Genomic DNA, 15,793 nt, shown 5'->3' with positions numbered 1-15,793 from the left:
CTCTGCAGCTGGTCAGAGGAGAGAAAATTTAACAGAGGGTTCATGGGTTGAGATAAGGCCCTGGAGAGAGATCACTTTACAAATACCATTACAGGCAAAACAGGCTCTATTCAGAGATATAAAATGAATTTATTACTAACAAAATCAAGGCAGGATAATGAGAAGTAAAATAAGCCCTTAAAAACACCTTCCCTATCCTTCCAGCTTTACTTCCTCCCCCTCAGCAGTGCAGGGAGATGGGAATGGGGTTTATGGTCAGTTCATCATCTGTGGTTTCTCCTACTGCTCAGGGAGAGGAGTCCTTGCCCTGCTGCACTGTGGGGTCCCTCCCACAGGAGACAGCTCTCCATTAACTTCTCTGCCCTCTCTCCACGGGCCTCCCACAGGGTCACAGCCTCCTCCAGGCATCCACCTGCTCTGGTGTGGGGCTCCTCCATGGGCTGCAGGTGGATCTCTGCATCCCTGCGGATCCCCACGGGCTGCAGGGGCACAGCTGCCTCACCATGGGCTGCACCACGGGCTGCAGGGGAATCTCAGCTCTGGTGCCTGGAGCATCTCCTGCCCCTCCTTCTGCACTGACCTTGGTGTCTGCAAAGCTGTTCCTCTCACATGGTCTCACTCAGCTCTTATCTGGCTGGAATTACAACTGCACAACAACTTTTGTCTTGATTTGTCCTGAACTATGTTATCACAGAGGCATTACCATCTCTCGTTGGCCTGGCCTTGTCCAGCAGTACATCCGTCCTTGGAGCCATCAGGGACTGGCTCTGCCAGACATTGTGGAAGCTTCAGCAGCTTCTCACAGAAGCTGCCTCTGTGGCTCCCATGCTACCAAAAACAGGCCATGCAAACCCAATACAGGGGAAATAAATCCCTTTCATTATATAATCACAAGGGATCTCTGAGAAGAGATGGTGCCAGTAACTTTCCTTGCTTTTAGACCAATCCTTGGCATAGTCTGAGCATGGGCATGATTCAAAGAACCATTAGCCAGCCAGAAATTTTTGAGGCAGCCTCTCTGTTTCAGAAGATGAGAAACTTCTTCCTTTTATTTTTTTTTTTATCATCATGGACACAAGCTGCTATATGCAGATGCTCTTATGACCAAAGAACAGTCCTGGGAAGTTCCCTTTTAGTAGTACAATCATGGCCAGAGGCCCCACACACCACAGCCAAGCCTTTGCTTTAGGACATCCCTCCTGGGAAGAGTTTGTGCTGTTCCTCCCAATAACTGCTCACTTCTTTTTTTCCTGTGGACTACAGGAGCTATTGCTGAAGGCTACCACTCCAGGTTCTGCTGTGGAGACAGATCTGAGCCTCTTGTTCAGCCATGGAATATATTGCTCTTATTTTAGATAATTTTCAAATTACTTCCTAACAGCAGAAAAAGCAGAGGATGGAGACTGCAACACATGGCACGTGTACATCCACTTTCGATCCCCAGGACCCCCTTTGCAAATGAAATCTTGCTTTATAGAGCTTTGTTTTCCCAGTAGTAAACTATTTAAATGGATAACCACATTTAAGCTACTCCTGGGGAAGAGCCAATTTAAGAAAAATCATCCAGGAATTCACTGCAAATGAGATGCTGCCTCTCCAAAGACTCTCTTCCTTGCCATCATGGTGACAGGCTTGGGATCGGCTTCTAACAGAGAATACCAGAAAGTTGGGAACTTGCTCATTATAACTTAAATTAAAATGGTTGGAACTATATAGACAAAAAAGGGGTCTTCCCCCCAGTTTTCCCCCAGAAAACTCCCCAAAAACAACCTATGTATCTTTCATGGCAAATAAAAAGCAGTAACCATGTTATAAATACTGAGTATGGCAAGGTGATTAAGGTGCAATTCGCTGGGGCAGTTAGCCACTGTAAGGAATTCTTATGAATTATGTATTACACTTCAGACACAGAAAGGTGGTTGATGCCCCAGGTATTTCAGAGGGATTTTGACAATGCCCTTAACTACATGTTTAACTGTCTGTCATCCCTGAAGCCACCAGGCAGTTGGACTAAATGATCTTTTTAACCCCTTCCAACTGTAATTTCCTATCCTACATCTAGTTTTCTTTTTATAATTTTTATTAGACAGGCTATTGCAAAGCTGTTACTACCATTATATATGTATTTATACCCCAGTTAAAGATGACAGTAAAACTGTTATTGATTCATTATCAGGAATTTTGGGATATCAGCTTTAAAATGTGTTTTGCATCCACAGTTGGATCTATTCACAGATGTTCACAAGCATTGAAACTTATAAATCTACTGCACAAAAATAATTAAGCCTAGTGTTCACACAGAATTTTTAAAGGGCACTACCTAATCTGGTCAGGATCAGTCTATTTAGCTGCTTGAATTGTTACAATGCAGAGAAAACTGCTGGTCAACAGAATCCAAAAAATACTTCCAAGGAGTAAATTGGCATTTTGTCTTGGGAGAAGAGATGCTATGCTCATGAAGCAGTACCTAGAAACAATCAACCTGTACTGATGGACAGAAGAGTTTCTCTCAGTGGTCAAGCACACCCACAATTGCAAAATATGTCTAGCTTGGAAAGTGAACAGATATATAAATATCTCTTAGGATCACACAGAAAACTCTCTGCTACATGGTGAGTTTTGTGACCTCTGCAGGGTTGCCTACTCACCCAGCTTCCTTTTACTCAGGAATGTGTTACCCAAGAAATGAAAGTGCTATCTACTGCAATGGTGAGGTGCCTCAAATTAGCCCAATGGCTTAACTTTCTCTTCTGGTTGTTTTAAATTCAAAAATCACCCACAATGAACATGTTTATTTTTGATTGATTTGGTAGCCATTAGTATTGCATTCATTAATTGGAGGCATTTCAAGGGCACTGAAGTGTATTCATTGAAACAAGTTAAATCAGCAGTCATCTCTGGAATTATTCCTTTTCACTTTCTTTCTTGAACTAGTTGGCCTTGATGTCTTTGATTAAATCACCTGAATAGCATTTCATTGGTATTTCTAATTTATGCCACTATTTTGCTAACAGCCATCCATAAATAATCAGGGCTAATTTCCATCTGTGGACATTTGAGAAACACTATTTTTTATTGTTTTCTCTTCAAAGAGTGAAGATGTTTCTTCAATGGTTTGCTAACTCTGGAAGCTTACCAGCCTTACTACAATTTTCAGCACTGCTTATGTCAAGAGGAGTTGGGTAGAGTGAATCAATGTATGCCAAACTGGCTACAGGTCTATGCAGGAGGTCCACAGAGGTTAAAGAAACTTGTAGGTCAATTATAATTAGTTCAAAGAATACTTCATTTCTGCACTTTTGAGATTTTGCTTACAACTCCCTTACCTACCAAACCAAAATCCCATTTGTTACAAGCAGAAGTTCAAAAAGTAGAGCTCCTATTTGGCTCCTAGAAATAGCATCTTTCCTTCTTTGGTAACTACTGACCTGCTGGCCCTAGTGTCAGGAAAAAGTATTAATTATATTGCCACTTTTAATCACATCAAGGAAGAGGTCAAATCTTAAAAAGCACCATAAACAGCTTTACACAAATCAAAGCCTCCTTCTTTTAGAGCCTGTTAAAAACTTTAAGCAACAAATTCACAAAATCTATTTTGTTTTATTGTGGTGGGAACTTGGGAATTTGATTTATCAATGCAAGCTATTTTAAAATCAAAAGAACACAATTTACATCCAGAGTAGAGTGCTTGTCTACTGGCCTTCTGTGACAGTTAGCTAAGGATTCACTAGCCTGGCCAAAGTCAAGAGTCATCCTTGGAATTTAAGAACCTTTTTGAAGTTACCATTTGACTGACCTTTCTTGTCTTCTTAATGTCATGCAAGCCAGTGAACTGCAGAGTAAAGTTCAGCTAAATCCAAAACTGTGCTAAGAGCACTACACACGCACTTCCTTCAATTTGCTTTTCTTCCTGTTGAGCATGACGAATTAATAGAGCCCTCTGAAGTTTACTGATGCAAAGCACTCAGTTGGATTCTCTTCCAAATTCAAATAACAGTATTCATCTCTAGATCTTGATAACACTTTTACGAAATTGTGAAATTACTGCCCTTCTGGTTTCTCTGAAATAAAGGTGAAACCAATTCAGAAATACACTTCTCAGCTTTTTATGCCAAAGCCATTCAGGCTCTCCTGCCAATCACTGAGAAGAGAGCTTATTTCAAGACCTCCCACATCACATATATTATAATCACAGCTTATTCCTTGTCCAGTATGGTAATTGCAGGCACAGAACTGCAGATACTGACTGGTAGAAACAACCATTCTGTATGTACCAATCTGGTAGAACTCAAACCAGGCTGAGTACAGAAACTGTCATCCTAGTTGTCAGTATCACATTATGCCCAGTAAACCTTGTATTGCAAACACTGCTTTTTTTCACTGGTTATGTCTTCTGAAACATCCTTTAAAGGATAAAGCCAACATGATTAAGGCTAGAGAAATTAGACACTCAGCTACTGTTTTACTAAGATGTGACAGCCCGATATTAGACTAAACTACACAAAATACCTAAAAATTAACTCTCAACCTACAGTGTTTTTTGCTGATATTCTTCTGATTCAGATATTTTAGGAGTTCTGCAGTATGAAAACTGGTTTGTTTGTTATTTTTTCCCTTTACAGGCAGGCTCACAGAGGTGAAAATGGAAAATGTGATCAAACTTACTGACTATCCAAAGAAATCTGTTCTTTTGACAATTCAGCCGAGGCTAAAGTAGTGACAAAACTTGCAGAAGGTTTTACTCAAAGCTCATAGACCACGTTTTTAGAAACAGTCATGACTTAGTACTTGTTCTCATGTTTCCTTCCTTGCAGAAGTGTAAGTCCTAAATGCTGCCAGATACACAAGGGTGCTAAACTTTTAATCTTGCAACTCTGCTTTTATTCAAGTTTGTTCAGCTCATGGTCCACAAAAACTCTTAGGTCTGCTCTCCACCCTGTGCTTGCATTTTCTTTCCAGGTACATACAGGCCTTTGCTTTTGTCCTGATTGAGCTCCAAAAGGTTCCCATCTATAAGATAACCAAAGTTCAAAAAAAAAACCTAAGTCAGGAATACCAGTACACATTTCCTTTATTCCTTGCTTCTGGTAAAGCTCTTGCTAATGTTGCATACTCTTTCATTTTTCATAATTAATTTGAATTCTAAATTCTTAATTTGGCTAAATTAAAATTAAAAAAAAAAAAAACCTTAAAAATGAGACTCAATGACCTGTTAGTCCAAAACTGTACTTCAAACAAAACTATTTCCTTACTTATAAACTTGTTCGCAGCTATGGTGACCTTATGCTAAAATTCCTTCTTAAAGGGGGAAGAGTAAGTATAAGCCAATTACTTGTACACACAGAAAAGCAATACCAAAAATATTATGGTTCTTATTGGAGGTATTTAAATAATTTCATTATAAGGAAAACAAACATTCAGAAACCTTCCCCCTTTAGTTCTCAGTTTTGTTGCACCGATTTAAACAAGTTAAAACAGTACACAACCAAATGATCGCCAAAAAGTCACATCATAAAATTATTTCACAAGTTTGGAGCATTCGTAAAATCATCTGAAGTTCCATTGTTTTATTTCTGTTTCATGTTGCTTTTATCTGTCCATGCTTGGGTATTTGGACTTGAAACTGAATTCTTCCATGGTGTTGGAGAAGACAGGACATGGGGAGATTCAGTCAAGAGAATTGATCAGATATTTGCTCCAGTTAAAGAATTTCCTTATACAGTGAAATATTAATGTCACCACATGAATGTTCTGATTTTTAAGTGAAAGACCCACATGCCATTCTCTCCCACTCTCAAATTAGTTTAGCCCCAACCCATAAAAAAGACCCCAAACATAAAACCACACTTATCCATAAAAATGTAATCATTTTAATGGGAGTTAGTAAAATTTTCCATCTCCAATCCTATCTGCTGATATATCCCTGATACATCACATATGTCTGCAAATCCTCTGAATGAACAAAAATAGAAACTCATGTCTCAGCCCAGGTGGGAATTATAACTTACAGTATACTGGATAGAAGTAATTATTCTTCCCATTGGAAAGGTGGTATCTGTCACCTTTAGAAAATGTACACTCTATGTTTTCATAGAGCCAGTTCAAGGTTCAGAATAACAGAAGTCCATACTGGGTTTACATTTCCCCAGTAACTGCAGTTCTGGGCCATTATCGGACATCTCGAGCACAGGTCACGGAGCAGAGACCCTGTATCTCTGTCTCCTACTTGCTGACTCCCAACAAGAAGAAGCTGTCCAAAGGAAGAACTGTGCAGAAATTTGACTTAGTAGTATTGCAATTGACCAAAAACCATGCTGTAGACAATTCAAACTGGATGCCCAAAATCAGCAAACTTTAACAACAATTTATCTCTATTTCTCTTTATAGAAAGATAAGAGTACCAATCTCTCTCATGTGAAAAGATTTATTTCTGTCTTTCATTCTTATTTGAAATACACATGAAACAACAGTGATAAACACCACTGGAGAGACACAATGGAATTATTAATTGTCTCTCCATAACAAGACTTGGCTAGCCAGCAATAAGTGAGACCTAAGAGCATGCAATAGGGAAAGATTTCAATAGCTACTTCACACACATATAGGGCTGGGAATGCTCACAGACTGAGTAAAAACCAGCCATGCCTGCGTAATTAAACACTCTACTCAGGATGGACATAGACACAGGAGCCAAGTAAAAACTGTACAGGCAACCTTAATTACGACTTTTCTTGACTTTGAAATTAAAAATGCAGAACTAGATTAAAAGAACATGATTAAGATTGAAATGTCATTTGGCAGTGGTGCCATGAAAAAATAGGCACTATGATACAAAGTGAACTTGACCTTAGCAGAAAAGAGAATCATAAGAAAACACATTTGGGTCATTGTATTTTTTGTAATCATAAATCTAGATGAAGCAGCAGCAAATACCAAAATTTAATAAAAATTGCTAATGATAATAACAAATAACATCTTGCAAAAAACAGTAACATCTATACATCTGCTTTTTTGTTAAGTATTGATTTCAAAATATGTTTTCATTGCTATCTAATCCAGTTAGATGTAGTGTCCTCTGGTCTCCTAGTTAATCCAGCCTTGTGTCCTGCATTATGTACCTATGTTTTTGGTGAAAGGCAGAGTCAACACACAGATTTTTTTAAGCCCTGAATGAAATAAAAATGTACTGTTTGATGCACCAGATTTGTTTCCCAAACCTGACTTAAATTATTCACTAAGTTCTACTGCTTATTCACTACAATATAGTCTTAGTATATGAAAACCCTATACATGTTAGAGAAAATATAGATTCCCCATGCCATTCTTGCCCAGGAACAGCTGGGAATGGATGGATGGTTTTTAAACACCCCTCACCACCCCCAGCTCAACCATCAAGATCACCTGTGAAGGGCTGCAACTACAGTTTCTCATTTTTAAGGCTATCGGAAACAATGGAAAGAAAAAATCTTCCCATCTAGTTTTGGAAGAATCTGAAGGAGGACATGACCCTGAGCTGACGGCTTCAGGAACATACAGACATGGCAAGAAGGTCTGAGCAGAAGCTGTCACCATGAAAACAGTCTGCAAATAGAAAGCCTGAGACATTCCTCACACTGCAGCAATTGGAGCATAGAAGGAAACATGGAGATTAACAAGGGAGTATCTGAAAAGAGAAGAAAGCACACGAGCAAGGGAGGGTCAGAAAGTCAGACTCAGACAGGAAACAGCTGTGTATTCTTTGCAAAGAGCATTGAAAAGATAACTGTACATGAGATAAGCCTTGGTGAGAACAGGCCAAGGCAATAGTATCATGGCATAATTTCAGACTTATGTAAGAAAACATCTGAATTTACAATTCATAACTATTTCCTTGTTCCAGTATGAATTACATATGTACATGAATCTGATGAAGGATCGGGAAAACGTACAGACTTCTAGACTGACAAGAGCTTATCTAAGAATATGTATAAAAATTAAGAGCATTTTTCTTATCTGGGGCAGTTGTCTGTTACTGCTAGGCCTATAAACAGCTCTAGAGATTCATTTAAATTAGATCAAAAGCTGGATTTTTAAAATATTATATAGTGTAATATCATTGTAGCAAGAATCCATTCTGAGGAATTTTCTGAAGCATACTGAAATCATAAGAAATATTTCCAAATGCTTCACTGAACAACAGGTATTTTCCTCAGTTTCTGCTTCTAGCATGTCCAGAGAAAAAGTGCAGGACTTGTTCAGTATAGCTGCCAGGTAAGAATCCAGTCAAACTAGAATTTGTCTCAAGGTGATGTGATTACGTGCAAAACATGCCCTCCTCTCTGGCTGCTCCTGTATCCTCTGAGGAACAGATTGAAAATATACCTCAAGTTGAACGGCTGACTTTGTAGGAGAAAAATCTTTTGTAATTAATTAAACTTTGTATTTTGTTGTTTCTGCTCCTCTGCAAATTATACAAGAGTGGCTTAAAATTTTTATATTTTCATTTAAATCACAAATCAGACATACAGTCTGATTCTGAGAAAATTCAAAAATTCCCTTGCTTTTTTTTTTTTTTTTAATCTAAATAGTTAAATATAGTAGGATAGTTTTACATTTGAAAGAACTGCCTCCTCCAAACTATATCAACAAATACTTACATGTATTTAACATTTACTGTTTCTATGAAAAATTCTGCCAGCAAAGCTTTTCACAAAAGAATGTCCAAAGTGGATGGAGGGACACAAACATGGAATGCAAGTAAATGTCTGAAAGCATTTTCATGCTGTTTACTCACATTCTCTTATTTGCAAGGGCAGGAGCCATTGTGTGAGCCACTTAGGGCAATCAAGCATAATTTGTCACAGATGTCCTGGTAAGTTTTGATACAATATTAAATCAGTCAAGCTTCAAACAGGTCTTGGTCACTTCTCTGATCTTGGGGACGCTACTCTTAAGGCAGCCTTTAGAGATCTGTGGTTTTTATTGGCTTCATATCTCACAAACAAAATATTTCACCCAGTCTTTTACATCATCTAGCTATCCTTGCTCATTATCTACCTAGGTGTGTTAACCAGCATTTCTTATATGAAATAAAAACATGTTATTCTGACACTGCGGTTACTGTCTCCTAGCAACAGAACTTCTTCTTAATAAGGCACTTGTTATTTTCAGGGGTCTATCATGAATACTTTAAATAGCCTTATTTTTTTTTTTTGTATAGATTCCCTAACCTGATCAATTATTTTCTTTTTAAGTTTGATGACCTATGAAAATGTTTTATAATTACCATAATAGCACAATAATGTGAACTCTAAAACACAAATCTCTTTGTACTAATGTTTCATTTCAACACTGCAGTTGAATTGAGTAAAAGAAAGTTATTTCTCACATTACCATGGATTTCTGTTTAGCCAGTTTTATTCTCATGAGTACAGGTCCTCATAAGCATTTTTGTGACTTATTACAAGAGATCACAAATAAGCATACCATAAAAAGAGAGGAGAGATTAATGTTGTACTAGTTCTTTTCAAATAAAAACAGTGATCTTTCTGGCTTTGATCAAGACACAAAAAGTGGATGCTTAAAGGTAAGTGACAGTAGAAATGAAAGGAAAGAAAAAAACTGAGAAAATAATGGGAAAAGCCCAACTGAAATTACTTAGACTTGCAATCTAGATAGCTGGTGAATTTAAAACAAAATGCTAAGGTAACAGAACACAATATAATTTGTATCTGATGGACTATTTTATTCCTGTAAACTTTTTTTGTTCTTGTCAATCTTATAAAATTATACCTTTTCAGGGTAATTGTTGAATTCATGCAGAAATAAGTGCAATGCAATTTTACTTCTAAAGACAAATCATTCATTTGTGAGAAATGAGTTTGAAAAAACATAATGAAGGTATTTATTACTTCAATAATTTTTAACATTGGTCAAGGTGATCTAATGTTCATATTTTGGTGACAATGTAGACATCATTGCAATTGTCAGCTGCCAAAGACTGAATACACATTTAAAGTTATGTATTTCAGTTATATACCAAGTTGCAACGTCAATTTGCAAACTGCCTGACCAACAGTTTATCTTCTCAGGTGGACCTAAGGTCAGTATGCAGAATGAGTTATCTAAAGAGAGGAAAAAGCAGCCAGAAGACAGAACTGAGCTACTGGCCAGCTCCAAATAGACTAACCTACCACAAGGTCAAGAAAGCCTGCTTGGGAAGAGAAGGCTTCAGAGCAGCTGAACAAGCAGGACATTCCACAGGCAGGACAGCTTTCTTCGTTCCACCACTGAAAAAGGTGATAAAGAGGAGTTCCTCTGACAGCAGCTTCCTTTGGTAGCCTCTGAAACCTTACTAACCTGTGCTCCCCTGAGCCTGGAAGACCTCAGTATATCTGGAAAGCTATGTCATAAATGTCCCTTTTTCCTCAAGAACAAGGAATTTGCTAAATCTATAAGGCTAGCTGTGGGTGAGCTAAAATGTCACCAGAGGACTGAGAGGGAGGGTTTGAATTGAGAAGTACTGAAAAGTCTATGGTAATAGAGAGAATTTCATGCTTCAGCTGGCCCCATCTTTTTCAAATCTCACCCTCCCAAGTCATCAACTTGACTGGGTAGCCCAAAAGGTTTTCCAGTCAATAGAATAACTACCACAAACACTATGTAAGCTAGTCTCATAACAACATAAATCCACTTCACTGAACTTTTTGAAGAACATACTTAAAAAAAAATTTTGCCCAATAATGAACACTAGTTGCCTAAGTAAGAGGTGACACAAATTTAAGATATTCCTATACAGAGGAAAAAATCCTGAAGTGTCGGAATCTGTGGGTATTGGTGATTCCGAGATTGTAGAAAGTCTCTGTCTTTCTGCCCCGTTGCCAAAGAAGAAGCCATAGTTCATCTGTGCTGTTTTCAAGGTTGTTTATTCTTGCTTATCTCTAACGTGTTCTGCTGCCCTGCCGCAGGTCTGTCCTGCAGGGCAGCGTGCAGGGCTCTGCCCCCAGTGGGATGTTACAAACATTATATACCAGAAACTACCTGTGCTATATTTACAATAATGTGCCAATATCTATCATCTACGCTAAACAGCGTGTCCCCAGCCTAAACCAATAGAAAAATGCCAACACTACAGTGAAACATGGAGGGCATGAAGGAGAAAAAGGACAAGACACACCCAATTTCCTCCATCTTGTCCCCTCTGAACCCCTAATCTAGAAACCTAAAATTTTACTTTTGCACCCGTGCCACACTTAATTATTACTCATATCAAACACTCAGAGCTTGTAATTTATCCTGTAAGATTGAAAACTCCTCTCCACCTCTCCATGGACAGAGACCACAGACAGTGTCTCTGGGGGCTCTGTACAGGGGGGTTCCTGACCCCTGCCAGGGTCCCAGACCTGCCAGGGCAGCCAGAGGGAAGCCCTGGATTCCCACACTGAAGTATTTGAAGTAGAACCGAAATCCAGTGGAATGGATTGTTATATTAAGACAATGAAATTCAATTTTACCAGTGGCACAGTACATCACTGCATCTACACCCGCCTTTCAGTGACAATGTGGAATTTAAGACGTACAGCACACAAACCCAAACATGGGATACTGCAGGTCATCCAATCCTTTCAAGTAGCAACTATCACCAGAAAAACAGATAAAATCTTTCTTTAATTGTTGCCCATGTTGTGGAGGATTTGAAAAAAAAAATTATATTGAATATCATTCTGGCAAACAGTTTACACTTAGATTTTTTTAAAAAGCACACAATTTGTTTAGTGAGCACATGCAGCAGCAACAGAGATAGCTCAATACTGAGTTCCATTGACAGAAATGTTTAAAACTGACTTTAAAAGTTAGTGGCTGGTTTGAAAAACAGTTATTATGTTGTGTTTATTTTCTTCAAGCAGCATGTCGTACAGAAAATATAAAGAATACAGCAAGAACTTGTAAAAGGTAATGTTTCAGTCATTATTATGATAATGATATTTAAATAACAATTATTATTGTTATTATTAATATTAAAATTGCTTTGAAAGGACTGATGAAAACCACAAATATATAAAGAATGAGAAAGCAAAGACAATTACAGTAGAATCTACTATTTTCTAAAGGATACAGGACTTTCCAAAATGCTGTTAATATTGATAAATCTCTTGGAAAAATAAGGCAATTTGTACATGATTACAAAAACATAAAAATTGGTTTCAATGTTAGAAGTCTATAAAAAGTCTTAAAAAAGAAGTGGGAAGGTGGTGCTGATATGGCTTCTAAGATATCTAAATAGATCATTCAAAAATAAACTACAAAAAAAAAAATAGAGATGATAAAAGATAAAACTTTTTCAGTTAACAAGTACCATGGTAACTAGGTCTTCCAAATTAAATCACTAACCTTTTCTGACCAGTATGCGTTTAGTAATAACATTTCTGTTGATAAAACATTTAGATAAAAAAAAATAAAAATTTTTAGAACTATATGACATCTTGATTTAAAAATCTTACTGTTTTAAAAATCACAGTATATACAAGTAACGACATTAACATGTATTGAGGGTCTCAAAATCTACTTTAGCAGAACATTTGAAAATGAAGTTACTGGCAAAAGTTCAATGAATTGGGCAACAAAACAGTGAGGTTATTCAAAGATCTCTTTAGGTCAAAGTATCATTAATATTTTTAATCAATGATTTGAGGATATTTTTGATGAATGAGAATAGAAAATCTTTGGCAGTTAAACACATTAGTTGACAGAGGTTCATGGAGTGGTAGGTAATGGGGAGCTGCTTACTGCTACAATCTGAATCACTTGCTTAAATGGACACAATTCATGAAAATGCTTTAAATAGATCCCAACACACACACACACAAATCCTCTGTAAAGAAACAACATAGGTTACAGTTAATGGGGGGGATTTTCTCAGTTCACTCCTTTTACTGAGGAAAAGACAGGAAGGATCTGGTTTTACAGGGTGGTTTGTTTTTTTTGTTTTTTTTTTTTTTTTTCATTTTAAAAATCAAGCTGCTTGCAAGAAGATTACATTTAGGCAAACAAGGACAAAACCACTCTCAGTGACTTAAATCTGAAGGGAGAAGAAGAATAACTTAATAGTCCCTGTTAAACAGTGCAGTCTCCTGAGCTTCCCATTTTCCCCAAGTCTGGTGATGTTCTGGATACCTTTTGTTTTGGGGGGGAGGAAGTAACTGGACATTTTTGTCCTAAAACATGCGGTTTTGTCAGCCACAGAAGAGCCAGAAGATGTTCAGCTGAGAGCACAACTCTGCACAGATTTCCTGTTCCCAGCACATGCTCCAATGAGCCTGTGCTCAGCCTGAGACAAGTTCAGAGCATTTCAAGGTGAGAGCACAAGAGCCCATCACCACCACCACAAGCACATCACAGCAAGGACAGGATGAACAATGTGTGCAGGACCAACACAAAAGCTCAGTCACAGAATCATACAATTGTTTTTGTTTGGAAGGGACATTAAGACCATACAGTTCCAACCGTCCTGCCATGGGCAGGGATGTTCAATGTTAAAGGTAAAAAAACAAACCCCTGCAGTGCTCTAGGCCCAGATGCCTGAAGTACCGAGTGACTGGGAAACAATATACTTGGAATTTCACTTTCCTGTATTGTCTAGTTAATTGCCAAGGCATAAAATAATCATCTTGTGCATGCTGGCATCAGTACTGCTCCTAAAAAAATATTTGCAAAACAGAAAAGTTTATGCTGAGAGACTTGAAAATGTAGTTTTCTATGTATTTTAAGGAGAAAGTCCCATTGTAAATCAGTTTAGAAGGCCCCTAAACTTGGCAAACATAAAAGTAGTAGTATTAACTGCAATAGTATTTGGCAACTTCTGTAAGCTATCAACAGTTTGAAATCTTCCAATGAGTAAGTAATAGACAGAAAGCATCCAACATAACTAAGTTCACAAATACAATTATTGGAAGGCATGTCTACAGTATGAGTGGATAGGGTTTAAACATCCAAGCAAGTGCCTGACCATACTAATTTACTTATTGCGCACAGCAACACCCAGGTGAAGTATACCCTGGTCCAAAAGTGTCAGTGCAGCACTTCTCTTTGGCTAATAAACCTTCTCTGGCACAGTGCAGAGCCCCATTCCTTGGCTGTTTCACTTCCATCCCCGGTACTATCTCAGACATTCCCTGGGGTGTCTCTGCACTGCAGGAGATTATTGACTTGTTCAAGAGGTGTTGTGACTCACACTGTTAAGCACTGGCTGTGAAGGAGAAGGATGTCATTCTAGCCCTCAACCTAAAGCCCAGCCCCGCTTTCCTTTTTGTGAGCATTGCACCGAGTGCCACACCCATGGAACTAAGGTAAGATAAACAGGGAGCAACTGAGAGAACCAGAGGACACAGTCTCAAGCTGCATCAAGGGAGATATAGGTTGGATATTAGGAAAAGTTTTTTACAGAAAGGGTGATAAAGTACTGAAATGGCCTGCCCAGGGAGGTGGTGGAGTCGCCATCCCTGGATATGTTTAAAAGAAGACTGGATGTGGCACTCGGTGCCATGGTTTAGTTGAGGTGCTAAGGCATGGGTTGGACTCGATGATCTTGAATGTCTCTTTCAACCTTGTGATTCTCTGAATGCTGAATATTCCACTGGGAAACAAAATATACACACTGATGGAAGCAGCCATCATTAGCTGCATCTGATACATTCTTCGTTTTGAATTCAAGACAATGTCCAGTTCCTATGTTTAAATATTTCTTTATTTGCCTAAAAAAAGCAAACAAAAAATACCCCAATGCTGCAGATGTGAGAAGGTGAAGGCAATGTGGAAAAATGTAGTAATTAGCTCATTAACAAGAACAAAATTTGTCAGCTAAGTGTGCTATACTACAAATTTCTCTACTCTGGATGAGAATGAGCACAGAAATACTCGTGTCCTTGAATCAGCAGAAGCTTTCTCCACCAAGAACAGTGAGACCAAGTTTTAACTCAGAATGTCTGTTAATCACATGGACAGTAAGATTTTATCGCATCTTTCATTTCTCACTTTTTAAGATTTTGGGATTAGTTTTCGGGGAAGACACTCAATTTAGGGGACTGTTACTTAGCAACTATAATCTGTTTTAAAACAAAGCTGTAGCCTGTGGGGTTTTTTTTCAGCAAGGAAATAATAGATCTCTGTCCTTATGTGCTTCTTACCAAATAAATAGCTAAGGAAACACCTAGACTGAACATCAATGGAAGACTGCAAGCAAGCTGCTGGTCAAAGAAGCATCCTTACATTGTTTGACCCTTTCCTCATTTTTGCAATCATGGCAAAAAAAAATGTCCTCCAGACACTGGCTGCTGGCTGATACAGAGCAGCCATGCCCATGCATGTGGGAAATATTATGATTTTGAAAAAAAAAATGGTAACAATAGATATCTGGTGGGCTTTGTCCTCTGCAATAAAGATGCAGAAGACAGCAAGAAAAGCCAGGAAATATGTAGTACCTAACTCTCAAAATCAAATATCAGACCAGAACAACTTTCTTTCTCTACCCATCTAAGACTCAAGCAGAGATCCCACAAAACTGCCAAGCATACTGGAGCTAAGCTGGCCCCAGTTGTATACTCTGAAAGATTTTGGTGCTCCTAATCATCGTACATAACATCCTGAGCTACCCAAAGACTTAAAGAAAAGGACAAGGCAACAACATATGGCCTAAACAGACTGCTCATATCTTCTCCTAAACAAGGCACAGCTTCACCTTAGAGTGACCTTGCAATTACAGGCTGTGGGGAACAGTTAGGCACTTGGAAACAGCACATCAAATGGCAGAGACGGGGAA

General features: G+C 38.3%; 1 protein-coding gene across 9 annotated transcripts in view; it reads right to left on the bottom strand.

Annotated features, from left to right (window-relative positions):
- Positions 1–15,793, bottom strand: part of EIPR1 (EARP complex and GARP complex interacting protein 1) — a 229,024-nt gene that overhangs the window by 96,289 nt on the left and 116,942 nt on the right. The gene's annotated exons all lie outside the window — the stretch shown is intronic.

Source organism: Taeniopygia guttata, chromosome 3, assembly GCF_048771995.1.
Source record: "Taeniopygia guttata chromosome 3, bTaeGut7.mat, whole genome shotgun sequence".
NCBI classification, from domain to species: domain Eukaryota; kingdom Metazoa; phylum Chordata; class Aves; order Passeriformes; family Estrildidae; genus Taeniopygia; species Taeniopygia guttata.
This window is presented reverse-complemented; position numbering and strand designations above follow the sequence as displayed.